The following is a 20,346-nucleotide window of genomic DNA, read 5'->3' as shown; positions in this document are numbered from 1 at the left end:
ACGTTTTGAAGATATTATTGATGAGTTTCCTTCCAGTGAATACTGGAAAGGATACATAAAACAATTCCTGTTTTCCTTGTGAATTTAACTCTAAAAGAAGGAAAGTTTATGGAATCAGGTACCTGTCAATTTTTCACTTGATTTCCAACTACTGTAACATTGTTGGAAACAATAATAAAATAATAAAGTAATAAAAGTATGGTTCAGTACAGGACAGTCTGTGCTTTTACCTGGGGCACTGGGTCTAGCAGAACTCAGAGAGGGGAACCCTAGCTCCTCCTTCTAGAAGGTCCTAAAGGTCAACAGTTCCTGCATTCCTGTCCCAACCCAATGTAGCTCCAGTTCCTCTGAAGCTCAGTCACCATTTCACCCAGAAGCAAGTCGGCATCGGTAACAAACCAACCACAGCATTTCTGATTCAGTGTCCCCTAACCTCTCAATCCCTGAGACCCCTGAGTAAAATAGGGTCTTTTCCAATGCCCTCAGGGACAATGAGGACCAAACCCTGGGAAGAGCCCCAATATGTAAGCACCTGTACGTCCCACCTACCAGCACCTCCTGGAGAAGCTCCCAGAGCCCCCTCCTCAGCACTCAGCCAACAGGGCATCTTCTTTGTCACACCTCAGGAGGCAACAAGTTGCTGCACAGCCCCCAAGATCTCCCAGGCCGTCGGGGCAACCGGCTGGAAATACAGCTCTGGCTCTCTATCCCGGGGCAGTGAGACTGGAGCTGGATCCCTGGGCAGCTACAGAAGCCCTTCCTGCTGAGGCCCCTTGGGTCCGAAAAGCCGATGGCGCGCCCTCTGCTGGCCATGGCTGCACACGCAGAGAAGCCGCCTCCTTTCTGTTGGAGGTGCACAGGTTCCCTCTGCTGGCCACCCTGGGAATCCCGGCAATGCTGCAAGTCATGGCATCTCAGCTGGAAGGTCAGAGGGTGCTGTCTCTCCCCCTGAAGGATCCTGAGGCTTGGCCCCACAACTCCATGCAAAAAGAGGTGCGTCCATCTTCCCAAGTGAAACGACCTCTGCACAGCTCAGCCCCAGAGAGGTCTGAGCTGTGGGCTCAGGGAAATCTGATGTCCAGGATTCCCACCTTCTCTGGTCCCAATGATCAGAGCACCTACCTAGACCTCCTCCACCATGGTCCATGCTCCACCTCCACACACCTAGACCAGCAACCTCTTTTCATCCTTGAACTTCTTGTCTCTGCTTCTCTCTACCCTGTCTCCCTTACTTCTTCTCCCTTGCTAGCACTTGCCCAATCCCCCCACCACTCCCTCAATGTCTTACCCTGACAGTCTCTTTATCACTCCGCAGACCCTCAGTCCTTCCACTCTGTGTGGCTCTGTCCAGGAACACCACAGGGAACCACCTCTCCTGTCTCCCCCTCTCTCCTGCCCTCATTCGGCCCAGGCCCTGCACAGGGCGTGACAATCCCATTTATAAAGTTTGCTCAGGCTGACCCTGACTGCCACAGTGCAGTTACCAGCCTCTCCTGGGCAGCATGTGGACAGAATGGCCTTGATACTTCGGTGGCCCAGCCATGACCCCAAAGCTGCTAGAGGACGGCTGCGTCCATGACCTGGGAAGAAGGAGGGCTTTGCAGGATGCAGCAGCTCTGCTGCAGAAGGGATTGGCAAAAAGGGCCTAAAAGCTGACAGGAGCAAACACCCAACTCCTCCTGCTGAGGAAGGGATGGGTCTCCTGTCATTGACCTCTGCCATGTCCATTCCTCAACAGGAAAACTGTGGGAGGATTGTGGGGCATCATGGGTCTTACCAAGAAAACTGTCACCATCTGCTCCACTCAAGGCTCCCCTTGAGTTGGGGAACAGCTGGTAAGGTGAAACCCCTGCACAAAACCTGGATTAATGCAGGGCCTCCAGGTTCTCAGCACCTCACCAGCTTCTCAGGGCCTCTCCAGACACCTCATTGTCTGCTGTCACAGCAGACCACTGCCTGGGGACAGCCACCTGTCTTGCTGATCACTAACCCCCTAAACTAGGAGGGTCCATGTGCTCAAGAGGATCTGTCTCCGGAGTTAATACAAAAGCAGCGGATCTAAATTCGAGCTGAGCCCCCTCCCCAGAAGGATTCCTGGGGTCCCTTGCGGTAGAGGTACCACGAAGGGTAATCTTGCTCTATCCTCCATCACCCCATGGCTGCCAGTGTGTTATCTGTGTCTGAAGGCTTCACCCTGGCTGCTCGAAAGAGAGGGACTGTAGGTCCTCCTGAAGGCAGACGCTGACACAGAGACAGAACCGGTAATAGTTTATTGGGGGGATACCAGGAGAGATAAATCACAGGGGACAGGATGGGCAGGGAAAGCATTCAGACCACCAGGCAGAAAGCATTCATATCTTTGCTAAATACAAACTCATTGGAGCCTGGTTGTTGGAGGTCAAGGCTGTCTTTAGATTACAAAATGATTAGCCTGTAAGGCAAAAGGATTTGGGTTAGGACAATGGGACCTTATGTTTTCCCAAATGCTCTCTGCCTCCCATAGTGTATCTGAGGATGAACACTTGAGTGTGTGGCCGCCTCTGCGAGTCTATATGTAATAGAAATGAATTGTCTTCACATCTCACATATAAATCGCTGATTGTACCCGTTCTGTTAACTATCTTTTACTTCATTGTGGCAAGGACCTGAAATTTAATAAGAAAAGGGGCCTCTTTGCTTTATCTTTGAAATGAGAATTGCCACTATCTGGGCTGAGGTATTACACTCTTAGTGTATTTTGTGGACTTAAATGAACATATTTTGACGGTCATTGGCTTGGAGGTAATTTTATTTAAATGTGAGAACAGTGAATGGTCAGAGCCCAGACACTTTGCCAATTATTTTTTTTTCTTTTTGAGACAGAGACTGTGAAAGGACAAACTTGTGAGTGAAGAGGGATGGGGGAGAAGGTGAGGGAGAAAGAGAATCACAGACAGGCTCCACACTCAGCAGCGAGCCCGACTTGAGGCTCAATCTCAGAAGCTTGAGATCATGACCTGAGCAGGAATCAAGATTCTGCTGCTTAACCGAGTGAGCTGCCCAGGGGCCCCTGCAGGTTCTTTATGTACTTCAACTCCTACTGCTCTACTGACCTCAGAATCCAGTATGCTCTATCACAAATTTAAAAAAAGCTGAGGCCCCGAGAAGGCCCCACTGAGAGCTGGTATTTGGGTTGAGAAATCAGGAACACAGGCAAATCCACAGAACACTGGGACTGAAGTCCCGGGGGAGGTGCACAGCTGCAGGCAGGGCGGTGATGCAGATGCAGAGGCCTGGTGACAGGGCTCCAGCTAGAGCAGCTCCTGGTCAACAAGGACTCCCCCACTAACACTCTGCCTCAGGCTAAGGGGAGGGCAGCCACCCTTCACCGGTTCTCGGTCCTGTCTTCACTTTTTCTCACTGGGACATAAAGTCAGCCAGACAAGAATCCCCAAAGACCATGTTAAATTTCCCAAATCTCCACAAGTCTTTCACATGGTTCAGAGCCTTCAGAAATTCAGGGAAATAATGCTTTTCACAGACTCTGAATGAATGGCTTCATAGTAAAAACAATATTCTGAGACAAATAATGGTGTGATCCACACTGTGTGAGTGAACACATGCAGCAGTCGGTGTGGACCACGCGGTGTCCTCACACTCACTCTCAAGCTGCTGGCCTGCCAGAAATGGCCTCACACTCCCTGATAGAAGCCCACGCTCTCCCTGAGCACCTCCAGGCTTCTCAGCATCCACAACCTCCTGTTTCTCTGTGACTCGGGACTCCCTCCCTTCTTTCTGGATACATCTCTGGTTCTTCCCTTATACGGAACGCACCGTCTATGTCCTTTCATCAGTGTGTCCCTCCCTTCCCTCAGACACACACCCTCAATTCCTCACATTAAGAGCAGGCCTCATCCCTCCCAGAGCACAGAGTGTCATCTCTGTACCAAGTGTGCACACACACTTACTGTGATCAGCTTTCAGAGAGGGGCAGCTCTCTGTCACCACAAGGGACCAGCCAACCCCCTCAGTATGACTGGAAGACAAGGTCCATCAATTCTATCTACAGAACAACTGGAAGAAAGTTACCATGTCCGTAGCGGCCTTCACTCCGTCATGACATGAGAGGCCTGTGGGCAGCACTGCTGGTCCTTGTGGAGGACGCTCCAGCATCCATATCTGACACATGCCATGGAAAGGACAGAAGCTTCTCCCCCTGGAAGTGACTGAGCAACATTCCAACGAACCCTCCACACCAGCCACCAGCATTGGCCACTGTTTCTCATTCTCACCTCCCAGTCCAGACAAGAGCATTTCCCACAAATTTCCAGAATGCAGAGGACAAGGGCAGACCCCTACACTAATGATCAATGAAGGGACCACAGCCCTGTGTCTGGCATTTACACAACTAAGGAAATGACAGCTCAAACTCTACACACTGCAGTTGAAGTGAGAGGTGTTTCATCCCTCCCAGAACGACATATGCGGATGCTGGATGTGCACGATATAAGAGACAGATGTCTGCCATTGTGCAAAGGAGACATTTCCTTCCCAACAATGGCACTTGCCAACTGCTCCATGTGTGCAAACAGGCAGGCCCACGCACGTGTGTCCTGAGGAACTTCAGAATCTTATTGTGTCCCCAGCCCGGTTTCCCCTTGAATGTCAAGCCCTGAGCACAAACACTGCCTCTGCTCCACCAACACAACTGCAAGGTGATGATCTGGAAACAGAGACACCTGTAAGCTCCCCACAAACACTTGTCCCTTTGAACAGGAAACGACACCACACGTGGATCCCAGGAGATACCCAACAGACACACGTCAGGACACTGTGCTGCCCGGAGAGGAACAGGACTCCAGAAACGGGTACAACTGAAAACACCCCAGTATTTACTTGGTTTTTCTCTGGAACCTCCTTGGGCACGGGGCTGCTCTTGTTCCCTTGAGCACCACAGGCTTCTGAAGGGAAAGGAAGCTCGAGAAGGGGTGGAGGTGGATTCAGAACGGTGATGACCACACAGGATTCAAGCCAACCCTCTGCCGCTGCCCCAGCCTATTCCGCCTCTCTCCCTCTGGCATATCCTTCGTGTTTCTCACAGGACACCCCTGACCCCTGTGAAAGGAGAGAACTGTCCCTCACCATCATGGATATGACCACTCTGCCAAGGGAACAGATGTTTCCAGAATTAATCTATAATGCTAAACAACTGGGGCCTCCACACGTGAGAGTGATATGAAGGTTGTGCTTCATCCAGCCCAGAGCCCAAAACATCATGCCCGCGTAGTGCACCTGGGCAATGCTTCTATGTCTGTCTTCTATGAAATGTCACTTTTCTTCTCCACGGCAGACACCTGCTGCCCCGTTCTGTATGGTGAACCAGACAGTCCATGAGATCGACGTCCACCCAAAGTGGAGGAATGTTACCATGTCCTCACTCGGGCTTATCATTGCACTGCAATGCCTTGTGGTACGACCTCTCCATCCTCTCCACTGACAGAAGGGGTTCAACTATGAATAAGCTTTACGACTCACATCAATTCAGATCATCTCACCATGTGGTGGAGGAACGAGGTGTGGCTGAGGCCCCCATGCCCACCACTGTGGAGGTGGATGAGGAGGAGGGAAGCCTGGTACATTCCGCCCCATGTGGTAGGGCATATGGAAGGGCCCTGGGCAATGAGGAAACTCTCTCACACCTCTACTGACCTGCAGAACAGACAAGAAAATATTTTACTAAAACAGACAAAAGTTGCAACACCAAGAAAAGGAACCAAAACAAAGAGCTGTCAGCACCCGGCTCCTTCTCCAATGCCACCTTCCAGGAGAGCTGCATCATTCTAGAAAACGTTCATGCCCCTCACAACTAAAACACGTGTGAGGTGTGGGGCCTGCAGGGAGTCACCCAGGATTCCCTCTTCGGGGCTGCTGCTCCAGGAGGCATTTTCTATGACGCCCCTGGCATCTGCCAGAGTTCACCATCATCTCACCCAGCAGTCCACTGGAGGGATTCCAGCTCATGTCTTCATCCACACAGATGAGACGCATGGGAGGTCACAGCTCATCTTCTCCACCAACACTCAAGCTGCCCAAAGCATGTGGCCCAAGTGTGAGGCAGTCCTGGCTTTTCCTATTTTCCATCTGTGAGGACATCTGCAGACATCCTCCCAGGTTAGCCTCCTGACACGAAAATCAAAAATGCTCCTGCTCCCGCAGGAAAGCAAACCACAAGGAGTCAGCCGGACTAGCCAACTTCACTGTGGAGTGAGATGTCATCCTCCTCGAGTTATTTACACACATGCACACACGCGCGTGTGCACGCACGCACACACACACACACACATACACATGCATGAGGTAAGCATCCGTGATAACCAACATGTGCCTCTAAGCATCTACAGCTTTGGGAGTAAGCACGAAATTGATGATCTCTAATGGAGCAGCCCGGAGGTTCCTGGGTGAACAGCGTGCACTCTGAAAGGGATGATCACAGGACACACGCAACAGCCACAAGGCCAGGACAGGGAGCTGTCCACACTGCAATCCACTTCAGAAAAGGACACAACTGAAAACGCCCATGGCACTTACCGTAGACATCAATGGGTCCCGTTGAGGGCTGGTGCTGTTGTTCATCCTGTGAACCGGTCTAGGTGCTGGATCAGACAAAGCTCAGAGGTTTATTGTGGTTTGCATGCCCTCCATGCCTTCCTCCCCCATACTTTTTCCCTCACTTGGGTCCCTTATCAGAGGGTTTCACCCGTGACTCAAGTGACTCCTTTGCGAGGAGAAACACCAGTCACTTGACTCTTGCCAGAGACACTCCAGGGCCCTGGTTCCGGTGTTTCTGTAAGTAAACCATCACGCGTGGACAGGTAGGGGTACAACTGGCTGGAAATCAACACTAAAATTGGGGTGCTCAACACACATCAGGCAAAATCACTTTTTTTCATAGATTAAACATCTAAGTGAGAATATCCTTGCGTGTGTGACATCCACAAACCCCCAATATGAACGGCCCACGTTCTCTTCTCAGGCCACAGGTGGATGGTTCATTTGTCCATCCTGCAGATGAGACCTAGCATGTGTGCCTGGCCAACAAGTAAACATTTCAGGGAAGAAACAGACTTTGACATTTGTATAGTCACGAACAAAGAAAACATAGGCAGATTGAGCAATAAAGCTATGGCATTGCACCGATAACGTGAGAGGAGTAAAATATATTTCGTTGCTGAATATGGTCTTATAGATTACAAATAAAACAAAAATATAGGAACCTCCATAACGAGTTAATAATTGCCCTTTTTCAAATAGTCTTTTTTTTTTTTTTTTTGCCAAGTCTTGACCACTGAGTCAAGGTGGGAAGGGCACTCAGCTCCCACCTTCTCAGGCTCAGCTCTTCTGAAGGAGGTAGCAGGGGGTAAGGAGTGGAGGGGCATGAGCTCCACCTGTCACAGGGGCAAGTGTCCTGCTGCCTGGGGGCATATGAGGAAAGCACCCTCCTGTCACCCCTTCAGACAACCTGCAGGCTTGTGATTCTCTCCAGGACACACAGCAATCACCCACAGGAATGGGAAGGACAACATGTGGTTTCACAGCAGAAATCAGGCTGCTGCATTTCACATCGTGCTCCCTACCTTGCCACACAGGCTTCTGCAACACAGGCCTTCGTGGCATCGGTTCACGCCTCATGGATCCCACAGGCAGCGTATCCCTTTCCATCATGCGTAGTCTTGAACACAGAAAAAGAATGGACATCTCTAAGAATTACAACACCACGTCCTCTCCTAGGCACTAAACAGCATAGCCGTAACCTCTGCAAACACCCGAAAAAACGCACGTCAAACTCTCACACCTGTATTTCAGGTAGGCGTTCTCCCTGCTCTGCTGCATCATCCTTGTTTCCCAATATCGAGCCTTCATCTGCGGGAGAAAAACACACCCACACTCAGTTGTGCCTGACTGTGCCCCAAACGAAGACGAGGAAAAAGAAAACACTTACCCAGTTAGCCAGAGCATTCCTCTCCTGAACTGCGATCTGAAAAAAGCCAACACACCGAAAGCCCATGTTCAGGGCTCTAAGGACCACTACCATCACCTGCAGGGGGCGCCAAAGGGTCAGTGTGTCAGACACAACTCAGGTTACCTTGTGATTGAAGGTGAGCTTGGACTTCTGCAGCTGATCTTGCATTTCTTCCACTTGTTGTCTGTGAGGGACAATTGTTTGCATCAGACAAAACCCAACACTGGGTGTGATTTTCAATCATCTGCCCACGTGGCCATCCTCCTCTGATCTGTCCCCTCATACAATGGATCCTGACACAGGAAACACTTTCAGCGGACTATCATTGGACAGTAGGATCAAAGCTATTGTTACAGCCTTTCCTTAATCGTTTTTCTTTGCCTGCAGGTTCAGAATTGACATAATTTCCTTACCTGTTTTCAATCTTTCCCTCAGTTATCAGATGACAAGTGTCTTTGGTCATGAAGCTCTATTCTCCTTTAACTCTGTCTTCGCCATGGTTCCCAGGGTTGCAAAGACCAGCGCCATCAGATGGCACTACCGTGTTTATGGCTAGGACTCATCCGAGGACAAACTGTTTTCCTCAAGATACCACTGCAAGGACACTGCAGTGGAGCCAGTTTCCACAGAGTCAGGCCAACACTGGGGATCAGGACGTGTTTAGTCACATAATTGTTTTGTGCCTTATCTTTCTGTGTCTGTTAATTCTCTCTGGATACATCCTCTGAATTTTGGAGTATATTACTTAATTGAGTCCTCAAAATGTACAAAGATTAAAAATCCAAAGGGAGGGAGGAGTCAAGATGGTGGAGAAGTAGCAGGCTGAGATGACATCAGGTAGCAAGGGATGAGCTAGATAGCTTATCAAACCATTCTGAACACCTACAAATCCAACAGGAGATTGAAGAGAAGAAGAGCAACAATTCTAGAAACAGAAAATTGACCGCTTTCTGAAAGGTAGGACCCACGGAGAAGTGAATTCAAAGCGATGGGAGGATAGACTCCGGGGGGAAGGGCCGGCTCCCAAAGCAACGGGAGGATAGACCGCGGGGGGAGGGGCTGGCTCCCAGCAAGCGGCAGAGAAACAGAGCACAAAATCAGGACTTTTAAAAGTCTGCTCCACTGAGGGACATCGCTCCAGAGGCTAATCCGGGGTGAAGCTCATGCGGGGACAGCGTGGCCCCAGGTCCCGCAGGGTCACAGAAGGATCGGCGGTGTCTGAGTGTCACAGAACTCGCAGGTATTAGAGCAGGGAACCCGGCTACAGAGACAGAGCTGAGGAGTGAGCTCTCAACTCGGGGTTACCTTGAACCGAAATCCGTGGCACAGGCCACTGCTCTGTGAGTGGGGTCCCCACAAGATCTGGGAAGACGCCCCCCGGAAGAGCTCAGGGATCTAGGGGTTCAGAGACTCCAGGTGGAGCTGTGTGCCAGAGACAGAGATGCTTGGTCACAGGCTGGGTGAGCTCGGAGCACAGCTGGAGGCCAGAGAGATGGGAGTGGTTGAGCGCTTTTCTCTGAGGGTGCACTGGGGAGTGGGGCCCTGAGCTCTCGGCTCCTCCAGGCCGCAGATTGGTAGGCTGCCATTTTCATTCCTGTCCTCTGGAACTCTACGGAAAGTGTTCAGGGAACAAAAGCTCCCGAAAGCGAACCCGAACAGATTACTTAGCCTGGCCCTTGGAAAGGGCGGTGCAATTCCGCCTGGGCAAAGACACCCAAGAATCACTACAACAGGCCCCTCCCCAGAAGGCTAACATGAAATCCAGCCAAGTCCAAGTTCACTTACCAAGGAGAACAGTGGAATTGCAGAGGAGGAGAAAGCAAAGCATGGAATTCATGGCTTTCTCCCCAAGATACTTTAGTCTTGCAAAGTTATTTAATTTATTTTATTTTATTTTTTTCTTCTATTTTCTTTTAACGTTTACCTTTTCCTCAGATAACTTTTTTAAACTAGTTTATCTGAACAATATTTTTCATTAAAAACATCTTTTTTGAACCTTCATTATTATTGTCATATTTTATCCTTCTTTGTATCTAACTTCAGTTTTTGTATACACATAGGTTTTTTTCTTCTAAAAATTTTGGGTACAACTTCTTATAATAGATCAAAATACACCCTAAATCTACCACCAGGCTTGTTCTAGTTTCCACCCTAAGCAAATTCTCTCCACTTTCTTTTTCTTTATTCTCCCAAACAACTTACCTTTCAACTCCTTTTTTAGGAATTAAAAATTTTTTTTTTATCTTAATAGTCACATTCCATCCCTTCATTGTGTTTACCCTTATATATGTTTTTAATTCTTTAAAATATTGGGAGGTAATTTCTTCTAAGAGACCAAAATACACCCAAAATTAAGTGAGTGACCCTGTTCTAGTCACCAGTCTAATTTGTATATATATTTTTTCTTTTTTATATTTTTTCTTTATTTGTTTTATTTTTAAATTTTTTTCCTGAACTTCTTTTTACCCCTTTTATCCCCCCCACCCATGATTTGGTTAAAGCACATTTTCCTGGGGTCTTTGCAACCCTTTTAGTATTTTATTTGCTCCTTCATATATTCTTATCTGGACAAAATGACAAGGTGAAAAAACTCACCATAAAAAAAAAAAGAAAGAACAAGAGGCAGTACTGAAGGCTAGGGACCTAATCAATATGGACATTGGTAATATGTCAGATCTAGAATTCAGAATGGCGATTCTCAAGGTTCTAGCTAGGCTCAATAAAGGCACAGAAGATATTAAGGAAACCCTGTCCAGAGAAATAAAAGCCCTTTATGGAGAAATAAAGAAACAACAATATAACCAAGTTGAAATCAAAAAAGCTATTAAAGAGTTGCAGTCAAAAATGGAGGCTCTTACTACTAGGATAAATGAAGCAGAAGAAAGAATTAGTGATACTGAAGACCAAATGACAGAGAATAAAGAGGCTGAGCAAAAGAGAGATCAACAACTGTGGGACCACAAGGGGAGAATTTGAGAGATAAGTGATACCATAAGATGAAACATTAGAATAATTGGGATTCCAGAAGAAGAAGAAAGAGAGAGCAGAGCAGAAGGTATATTGGAGAGAATTATTGCAGAGAATTTCCCTGATATGGCAAAGGGAACAAGCATCAAAATCCAGGAGGTGAAGAGAACCCCCTTCAAAATCAATAAGAATAGGTCCACACCCCATCATCTAATAGTAAAATTTACAAGTCTTAGCGACAAAGAGAAAATCCTGACAGCACCAAGGGACAAGAAGTCTGTAACATACAATGGTAAAAATATTAGATTGGCAGCAGACTTATCCACAGAGACCTGGCGGACCAGAAAGGACTGGCGTGATATATTCAGAGAACTAAATGAGAAAAATATGCAGCCAAGAATACTATGTCCAGCTAGGCTATCACTGAAAATAGAGAGATAAAAAGCTTCCAGGACAAACAAAAACGGAAAGAATTTGCAAACACCAAACCAGCTCTACAAGAAATAATGAAAGGGGTCCTCTAAGCAAAGAGAGAGCCTAAAAGTTGTAGATCAGAAAGGAACAGAGACAATATACAGTAACAGTCATCTTATAGGCAATACAATGGCACTAAATTCATATCTCTCAATAGTTACCCTGAATGTTAATGGGCTAAATGCCCCAATCAAAAGACACAGGGTATCAGAATGGATAAAAAAACAAAACCCATCAATATGCTGCCTACAAGAAACTCATTTTAGACTTAAGACAACTCCAGATTTAAAGTGAGGGTGTGGAATCCAACAGTACATTAAAACGATTATTCACCACCACCAAGTGGGATTTATTCCAGGGCTTCAAGGTGGTTCAACATCCACAAAGCAATGAATGTGATCCAATACATTAAGAAAATTAAGAACAAGAACCACATGATACTCTCAATAGATGCTGAAAAAGCATTTGACAAAGTACAGCATCCCTTCCTGATCAAAACACTTCAAAGTGTCAGGATAGAGGGTACATACCTTAATATTATCAAAGCCATCTATAAGAAACCCACCGCAAGTATCATTCTCAATGGAGAAAAACTGAGAGCTTTTCCGCTAAGGTCAGGAACACGGCAGAGATGTCCGTTATCACCACTGCTATTCAACATAGTACTAGAAGTCCTAGTATTTACCCTAATGATACAAACATAGTGATCTGAAGGGGCACGTGCACCCCAATGTTTATAGCAGCAATGTCCACAATAGCCAAACTATGGAAAGAACCTAGATGTCCATCAACAGATGAATGGATAAAAAATATGTGATATATATATATATATATATACATATGCATATATATATATATGTATATATAATGTATATATGTGTATATATACATATATATATGTATATATAATGGAATACTATGAAGCCATCAAAAGAAATGAACCTTGCCATTTGTGACGATGTGGATGGAACTAGAGAGTATTTTGGTTAGTGAAATAAGTCGACGGGAGAAAGACAACTACCATATGATCTCCTCTCTGATATGAGGAAGTGAAGATGCAACATTCGGGGTTTGGGGGGTAGGAAAAGAATAAATGAAACAAGAAGGGATCAGGAGGGAGACAAATCATAAGAGATTTTTTTTTTTTTAAAGATTTTATTTATTTGACAGAGAGAAATCACAGAGAGGCAGGCAGAGAGAGAGGAAGGGAAGCAGGCTCTCCGCCGAGCAGAGAGCCCGATGCGGGACTCGATCCCAGGACCCCGAGATCATGACCTGAGCCGAAGGCAGCGGCTTAACCCACTGAGCCACCCAGGTGCCCCCATAAGAGACTCTTAATGTCACAAAACAAACTGAGAGTTGCCGGGGGGAGGGGGGTAGGAAGAGGGTGGTGGGGTTATGGACATTGGGGAGGGTATGTCCTATGGTGAGTGCTGTGATGTGAGTAAACCTGGTGATTCACAGACCTGTGCCCCTGGGAGCTAATAATACATTATATGTTTATAAAAAAATTTAAAAATTAAAAAAACAAACAAAGGGAACAGGTTTTTCAGGAGCCAATATATGTAGTGTCTGAACTTACCTGTACTTGTCCATTTCTTCTTTGGCTACTTTCAGATTTTCATCGGCAGCTGACAGCTCATTCTTGGTTGCATTCAGTTCATAAAGTGTCTCTTCTAGCTTCCTAAGATGGGAAAGGTATATACATTGTCCAGTAGCCAAGGTCCTGAATTTCTGCCATTTATCCTCCCAGCACACTCGATGGTCAACTACCCTTCAGCAAATGTCTTCTGGAGCGGCAGTCAATGTGTGGCTCAGGGATATGGTGTTGAAGAGAGAAAGGTGGTCAGGACACAGGACCTGCCCCAAGAAGAACCTACCAATGAACACAACCCAGGTGCCTGTGAAAGAGAGTGTCCCACATCCCTGGAGTCAGAAGGAATAACACAACCTTGAGTCTCCAGGGAAGACAGAGAATTTCAACACGAATGAGGGACTCCAACATCCTGATCTGAAACAAAAGGAAACACTGGACAAAGAGAGCGAACTTGTAGTGAATGCACCCAATTTCTAAAGAGCACATGAAGAAACATGAGAACCAGATGGAGAAGAAGGAAGCATAGGAGAAAGCCAGCCTGGCAGTGGTAGCCAATATCCCCAGGACATATCAGTGAATTCTGGAACAGGTGAGTGAATACACAGTAAATGAACAAGTAACCTTTTGGGGACAGGTTGGAATGCAACAAGTGAAGTTCCAGTCCAGCCAGCAAAGATGAGAATTAGTGAAATTGCAGGCTTTGGTTGGGATCCGGGAGAGTTACACCTAGAAAATCATGTGGAGGGGCACCAGGATGGCTCAGTGATTAAGTATCTGCACACATACAGGAGTATGCCACACTCACCTCACCCAATGAACCAAAAGCCTCCCAAGCCATATTATAGGAGAACTAACATCTAACTCTTAACCATGTCCACGTTCTTGATATTCTTCTCTCTCAGCTTGTAAGAGAGCCTGATTACATTGAAAGGTGTCCTTCAAATTTTCATTAATCTCTTCCATCTTTTTGATGTTCTCCTTCAAGAAAATGTGCTGAAATATATATATATATATATATATATATATATATATAATAGATATTATATATATATATATAAAATAGATATTATTATATATATATATAATGAGTAGCAATGATTCATTCCTTTGGACACCTGGGTTGCACCTGGGTGGCCCAGTCTGTGGAGTGTCTGACTCCTGATTTCATTTGCCTCAAGTCCTGATCTCAGGGCCATGGGATTGATTCCTGCATCAGGCGACACACTCAGCACAGTGTCTGCTTAGCATTCTGTCTCTCTCTCCTTCAGACCCCCTCCCCTCACTCTATCCTTCTCTCAAAGCAATCAATCTTAGAAATTAATAATAATAATAATAATATTTCAGTTGCTCGTATTTCTGTTGTTAGAAAACAATTCAGGCAAAGAAAGGATTCTTACTTTCAATTTATGTACTTCAGCAAGGGAAAGCTTATGTTCTCTCTTCGTTTCTGCCTGCTTCTTGGCTTCTTTTGCTTTCCTGACCTATAGAACATACAAAAAAGGAATCAGAATTCCAAAATAGCATGTTGGAGAAATCTATCTTTGTGACTCCTTTCACAAAACCACTTCTGGATCGCACAAAATAGATCAATAGAATGAACTACCTGAGGGGGAAGTAACCAAAATGAAATCACAAAAAATATTTGAAAGGGCACACATACCTTCTCCTCCCAACTCGCTATGTTTTTTTCAAGATCCCTGTTTTCCTTTTTAAAGTCATCAATCTTCTTCTTTATTTGGTCTAATGTAACTGAAAGGAGAGAAAAGAATTTTAAGATAATTAGCAAAAACAGTGACATTGAATAATCCCAGTGTGTTAGCACCAGAGAGCATTCTCTGACACTTGGGTGTCACTAACTTCCTAGCATTCCCAGTGTGCCTGAAGAAAGCAAGTTGTAGCAGCATTTGAAACCTAAGACTTTCTATATCAGTGAGATTCCTACTTAAAATGTTTTTCAAACATAGAGAAAGGCAATCGAATGTCTTCTCATTTTTCTCCCATCTGTAAGCACCATTCTTGGAAAATCCGATCCCTGCAAATGCTCATGTCATTGCCAGAGCTGTGAGAGAAAAACCGAGCATCCTATCAACTAATATCTCTCTCCTCCAATAATTCAGATACAAAAGCAGGACCCTGCACACAACCCAAAATGAGCAAATCTATCCTTTGGTCCTGCTCAGTGCCATGTCCACTTCCAGGTCCTACTTGGAATTCCACACAAGGAAAACTCAAGATGTCAGGTGAGTGAGAACTCACAGGCCTTCAGAGACTTTCTGCTGCTCACAGACTGCCTTTCATGAACCCCAGGCTGGGGGCTCTGGAGGACAAGATCTCTGCTATAAACACACTTGGGTAACAATCTCCATGTTACACAGAGTCTCTGGAGGGCCTGGATAATGCACACGCCCGAGAAGACAAGCTTTTTTCATCACAACAGGAGAATGTTACCCTCTACCCTTACAGGAAAACAACATTCAGAGGAGCCTGATCACAGCTGGATAACACATGTAAGGTCTAGAACACAGACTCCTCTAAGAATCACTTGATTCTCTCATCTTGGGGAACCTGGGTGGTTCAGGTGGTTAAGGGTCTGCCCTCTGCTGGGGTCAGGACACCGGGTCCTGGGATCGCATCCCACATCCAATTCTCTGCTCAGCGTGGAGCCCAATTCTCCCTCTCTGTCTGCCTGCCACTCCGCTGCTTGTGCGCTCGCTCTCTCTCTCACTTTCTGTCAAATGAATAAACAGAATGTCTTAAAAAATAATTCTATCATCTTTCCTGAAAGTGCTAACTTCTCTTCTTCTGGCCCACTGTGAGCGCTCTCCTGCTCTGAGACCTCTCTTCTCACCAGCACCACTGCCACACTCACAGCGATGAACAACGACATTTGATGGTTTCCTGAGTGCCAGGCGACCACCCAGGCCGTAAAAAGCCAGCACCATGGAATCACCACAATCTAGGTGCCCCAGGCATTATCCATTATCCCCGCTGACACAGGCTCTATTTCATTCATTCTCCCCTGGCAGATAAGGCTCCCTCCACTTCAGACTCAACCACAGTTTAATCCTCTCCTGTGACACACGCTCTGCATGGAAATATGTGCCTCCTTCTCTAAGTGTAGCGTGTTTGCTAGACTCAGAGAGTTTTCTCCTCTTGACATTTCACCAAGAGCCAGCTCATGGTGAAGTACTCACTCCAGACTTCAGGCTGTGATAGTCACTTGCCTCCTAAACATCTCTCTGCAAAATTACACCTTGTATTCTCCCTAGTCCCACCAGGTGTTCCTCGTCCTGGTCTCTTAGAGATGGCAACTCCCTCCACATTGTCACTTAGACTCCACATGGGGAAGAGAACCATTTTCAAGACATAACAAGTCAGTGAGACATCAGAAGTCACCATATTTATCCCTTGTCAAATTATGCCCACATCAAACATCGATACTGAGAATTTTTGGTAAAGAAAACTGAAGCCGAAAATCTTACCTTCATATTGTCGAGGCTTTATCTAAGAGAGGAAAAAACAAAGATAAGCTGGATGTCAAAATATATTACGAGTAAAAATCTATAGTTCAGATAAATACCGCAAATGTAATCCAAAGGTATTACAATAATCACTGTGCTTACCAGAATGAATTCGCAGGATTAAAAAAGAAGACAAACTTAGAATTTCCTGATTACATCATCATTGTTCAAAATCCATTTCTGATAAAGAGCACACGTGTGTTTAGCTTATTTTTGACCCCAAATTCTATTCACATTGTAGTCAATGAATGTTCAACCTATTCAATTTTGACAAGGGATCATGCAGACATTGAAAAAAATCCACTGATTCATCATTTCCCTAGTTTTATTTATGTTAGTCACCACACAGTCTGTCATTAGTTTTTGATGTAGTGTTCCAGGATGCACTGTTTGCATATAACACCCAGTACTCCATGAAATACCTACCCTCCTTAATACCCATCACCAGGCTCCGCCCACCCCTCTCCTCTAAAACCCTAGGTTTGCTTCCCAGAGTCCATATTCTCTCATGGTTCATCTCTCCCTCTGATTCTGCCTGCCAATTCATTTCCCCTTCCTTCTCCAAATATTCTCTATGCTATTCCTTATGTTCCACAAATAAGTGAAACCACATGATAACTGACTTCCTCCACTGGACTTATTTCACTTAGCATATTTCCCTCACTTTTTTTGCAACCCAGTATCTGCACTGAAGTACGGAACCTGGGACTATTTTAAAATCCTGAAAGAAAGAAAATGGAAGGAAGGAGGAAAGAAGGAAGGCAGGGAGGCAAGGGAGCAAAGGCTGTGTCAAGGATATGCCTCTTTCCTTCTCTACAAAGCTTTCCTGAAACCTTACAAAGAGTTGGCTGTTCGCTGAATTCACACAGAGTCACGGTCCATCAGGTGCTATGAAGTTTCCCAGAGACTGTTTCAAACGTGGTGTCATCAAAAAGAAGTAAAAGTCATAGGATGAGAAAAAGAGTGGCCCATGATGAGAGATGAAGCATAAGCCACAACAGAAATGACAGCTGATGTTTCCAAAAAGGGGAGCCAGGCAATTCAGATTCGAGTCACCCTGATGTTATTATAGCTCAATAACATCGAGGCAAGACCTCATTTTGACACCATTAACATATTTCCTCATTCTAAAACTTTACAGGATGATGAGAGTTTGGGGCCAATCTCCAAATCTTGCCAGGATATTGGAATATCACCATGCTATCAACAAACCATAGTATGTTGTTGGGGAGAGTGCATCAGGGGAGGGCAATCAGAAAGTCGTGGTTATTCCTTTAATTTCCCATGTTGGTTAGGAAACTCTGAGCTCCCCTGGCCCATGTCACCAGCCCCACGGGCAGGGCAAGTGGAAAGTAGATGGCTACACCAAATACGTAATATTTTTCTTTTCTCTTTGAAGGGAAGTTTTCTCCATTGGCAGGGAGAGGGGATAGTCCCATGTAGAAAGAACCTCAAAAGAGCTCTTTCTTCTTAGAAGGGTCTGCCCTCAAGTGAAACCATGTCTCCAGAGTCTAACTGGGGGTTTCCCAAAGACTAAGCCACAGAGCTGAGGGAAATCACTCCAGTGCCACCTCCTCCCTGTCTCACCGGCGAGGACCTCAGTCTAACCCCGAGCCAGAGGCACAGAAAACCTCACCCCAACTCCCACTTACCTCACTTCCTTTACCAGGACACAGTATCTGGCTTTCAACACAACCCAACAAGGCATACTGCAGGTAAAAACCATGACAGCAAGCACGAGAATCACATTTCCTGTGGCAGAAATGATGGGGAGAGCAGGCTGGACTTTAAAGTCTCTTCAATGTATGATACTGGGTCTAAGGGAAAAGTGCACAAGAGGAAGAGGAGATGGTAAATGTGGGCAGAGATGTGAAACTCTAAGGCTGTAATATGATTCCAGACAACACCACCATTACAGAAATCAAGAGTGCTTGTGCTGGCCTTTTGAAGAGGCTCAAAACAAACCAGAGGAAAGACTCATTAACAGTAAAGAATGTCCAGTAGAAACTTCCAAAAAAGAAACACAGAGACAAAAATGACAAAGACAGCACAGAAAATCCAAGATTGGTAGGTCATTACAAAATGTGTAACACACATGTAACAGGAATACCTATTCCTGTAGGAGAATGGACGGAGAGATATTTGAAGCAATAATGACAGAGCATTGTACAAAATTAATGGAGTTACCAAATCAAGATCCAGGAAAATGAAAACATTGAGAGAGGATAAATACCAAAACACACACACAAACAACGAACAAAAAACACCGATGATGCCTAATCTAGAATATTCAGCTACAGATCATTAGACACAAAGAAGCAGTTCTGGAAATCTGGAGCAGCGGTTGGGAGTGGGTGGGGGAAGGGAGAGAGGGGAGCAGTAACACCTTACTCCAGAGGAAGAAGGATAAGAACATCACACTTCTTTTCAGAAACCATGCCATCAAGAAGGATGAAATGTTTACAGTGTTTAAAGGAACATCGAGCTAGAAACCTGTGGCCAGTGAAATGATCCTTCAAAACACACCACAGAGTAAGGAAAACCATCAGGATTAATGATGGGCATTATTTCAATGAGGAAGGGGTCACTTCTCCAAAAAGACACAACAATTTCTAATGCGCATGCATCAACAACAGAGTATCAGAGCACATGAAGCAGAAACTGAAAATATTGCTGGTGGGAACAGATGAATCCATTCCTACAGCTGGAGAATTCAAAACCCTCTTATCAGTCATTGACAGACCCAGAGATACAGAAGTTCCATGAGAACGCAGGTGAACTGACCAGCATCACCCATCCACTGCATCCACTAACATCGGCAGAATACTTCATTCAACAACCAGGTATAGACATTCTTCTCAAGCTCATATGGAACAGTCACCGAGAGAGCCCATATTCCAGACCATGCAACACATGTGAACCACCAAAGGAATAAAAACCATAGGAACTATGTTCTCAGACCACAGATGAGTCAAACTAGAGATCGAGAACAGAAAGATAACTGGGACTGACCAAAAATGGAGATTCACCAGCACACTTCTAAAGAGAACATGGTGGGGAGGGCTGGTGGGTGGAGGGAAGGGTGAAAGAGGTGAAGGAGAAGAAGAGTTCACTTCTGGTGTGAGCACTGAGAAATGTACAGAATTGCTGAGTCATGTTGTACACCTGAATCTCACATTATACTGTTTGCCAATTATTCTTGAACTTAAAAAGAAAAAGAACATATGGATCAAGAAGGCACTTCAGTAGAAATTTAAAACTACATCAATCTAGGTGATAATCAAAATTGACATATTAGAGGGAAATTTGTAGTACTGAATGGACATAGAAATGTCCAGTGACTAGGGGGGTGGGATTATGGACATTGGGGAGAGTATGTGCTATGGCGAGTGCTTTGAAGTGTGTCAACCTGGCGATTCACAAACCTATACCCATGGGGATAAAAATACATTATATGTTTATAAAAAAATAAAAAAAATGCTCAGTGACTATAAAATTTTCTGCTTATTTATGAATGAAAGTACAGAAGGTATATTAATATACTTACAGCAAGGACGGTTCTCCAGAGGTAAATGGGAAAGGCACAAGTTAGAGGAGGAGGAGGAGGAGGAGGAAGACACCAGTGAAGTGTCACAGTTATTCACATTTGGGTTTGTGAATTGGGACACTGGAGCAAGAGGAGCCAGAGTGCCCTCATCCTTTTAAGGGGCACTGTGGGCCCAGGGAGGAGGTGGAGATGGCTGGGGGGAAGTGGAAGGAGGGGTGGGGCCTTAGGGAGGGGTGGGGAG

The 20,346-nt window shown here is 45.6% G+C and overlaps 1 long non-coding RNA gene across 2 annotated transcripts; it reads right to left on the bottom strand.

Annotated features, from left to right (window-relative positions):
- Positions 1-8,149: 8,149 nt before the first annotated feature.
- Positions 8,150-20,148, bottom strand: LOC123933505. Of its 2 annotated transcripts, none has more exons than XR_006816619.1 (6): positions 20,106-20,148; positions 16,520-16,541; positions 14,698-14,786; positions 14,435-14,518; positions 13,023-13,124; positions 8,150-8,183 (listed from the first exon to the last, which is right to left on the bottom strand). It is a non-coding gene; the product is annotated as an uncharacterized LOC123933505 (long non-coding RNA). The 2 variants fall into 2 exon arrangements; XR_006816618.1 differs by lacking the exon at positions 20,106-20,148 and adding an exon at positions 18,211-18,352.
- Positions 20,149-20,346: the final 198 nt, after the last annotated feature.

Source organism: Meles meles, chromosome 21, assembly GCF_922984935.1.
Source record: "Meles meles chromosome 21, mMelMel3.1 paternal haplotype, whole genome shotgun sequence".
In the NCBI taxonomy this organism is placed as follows: domain Eukaryota; kingdom Metazoa; phylum Chordata; class Mammalia; order Carnivora; family Mustelidae; genus Meles; species Meles meles.
Note: the sequence above shows the minus strand (reverse complement) of the source record. Positions and strands in the feature narration are given on the sequence as shown.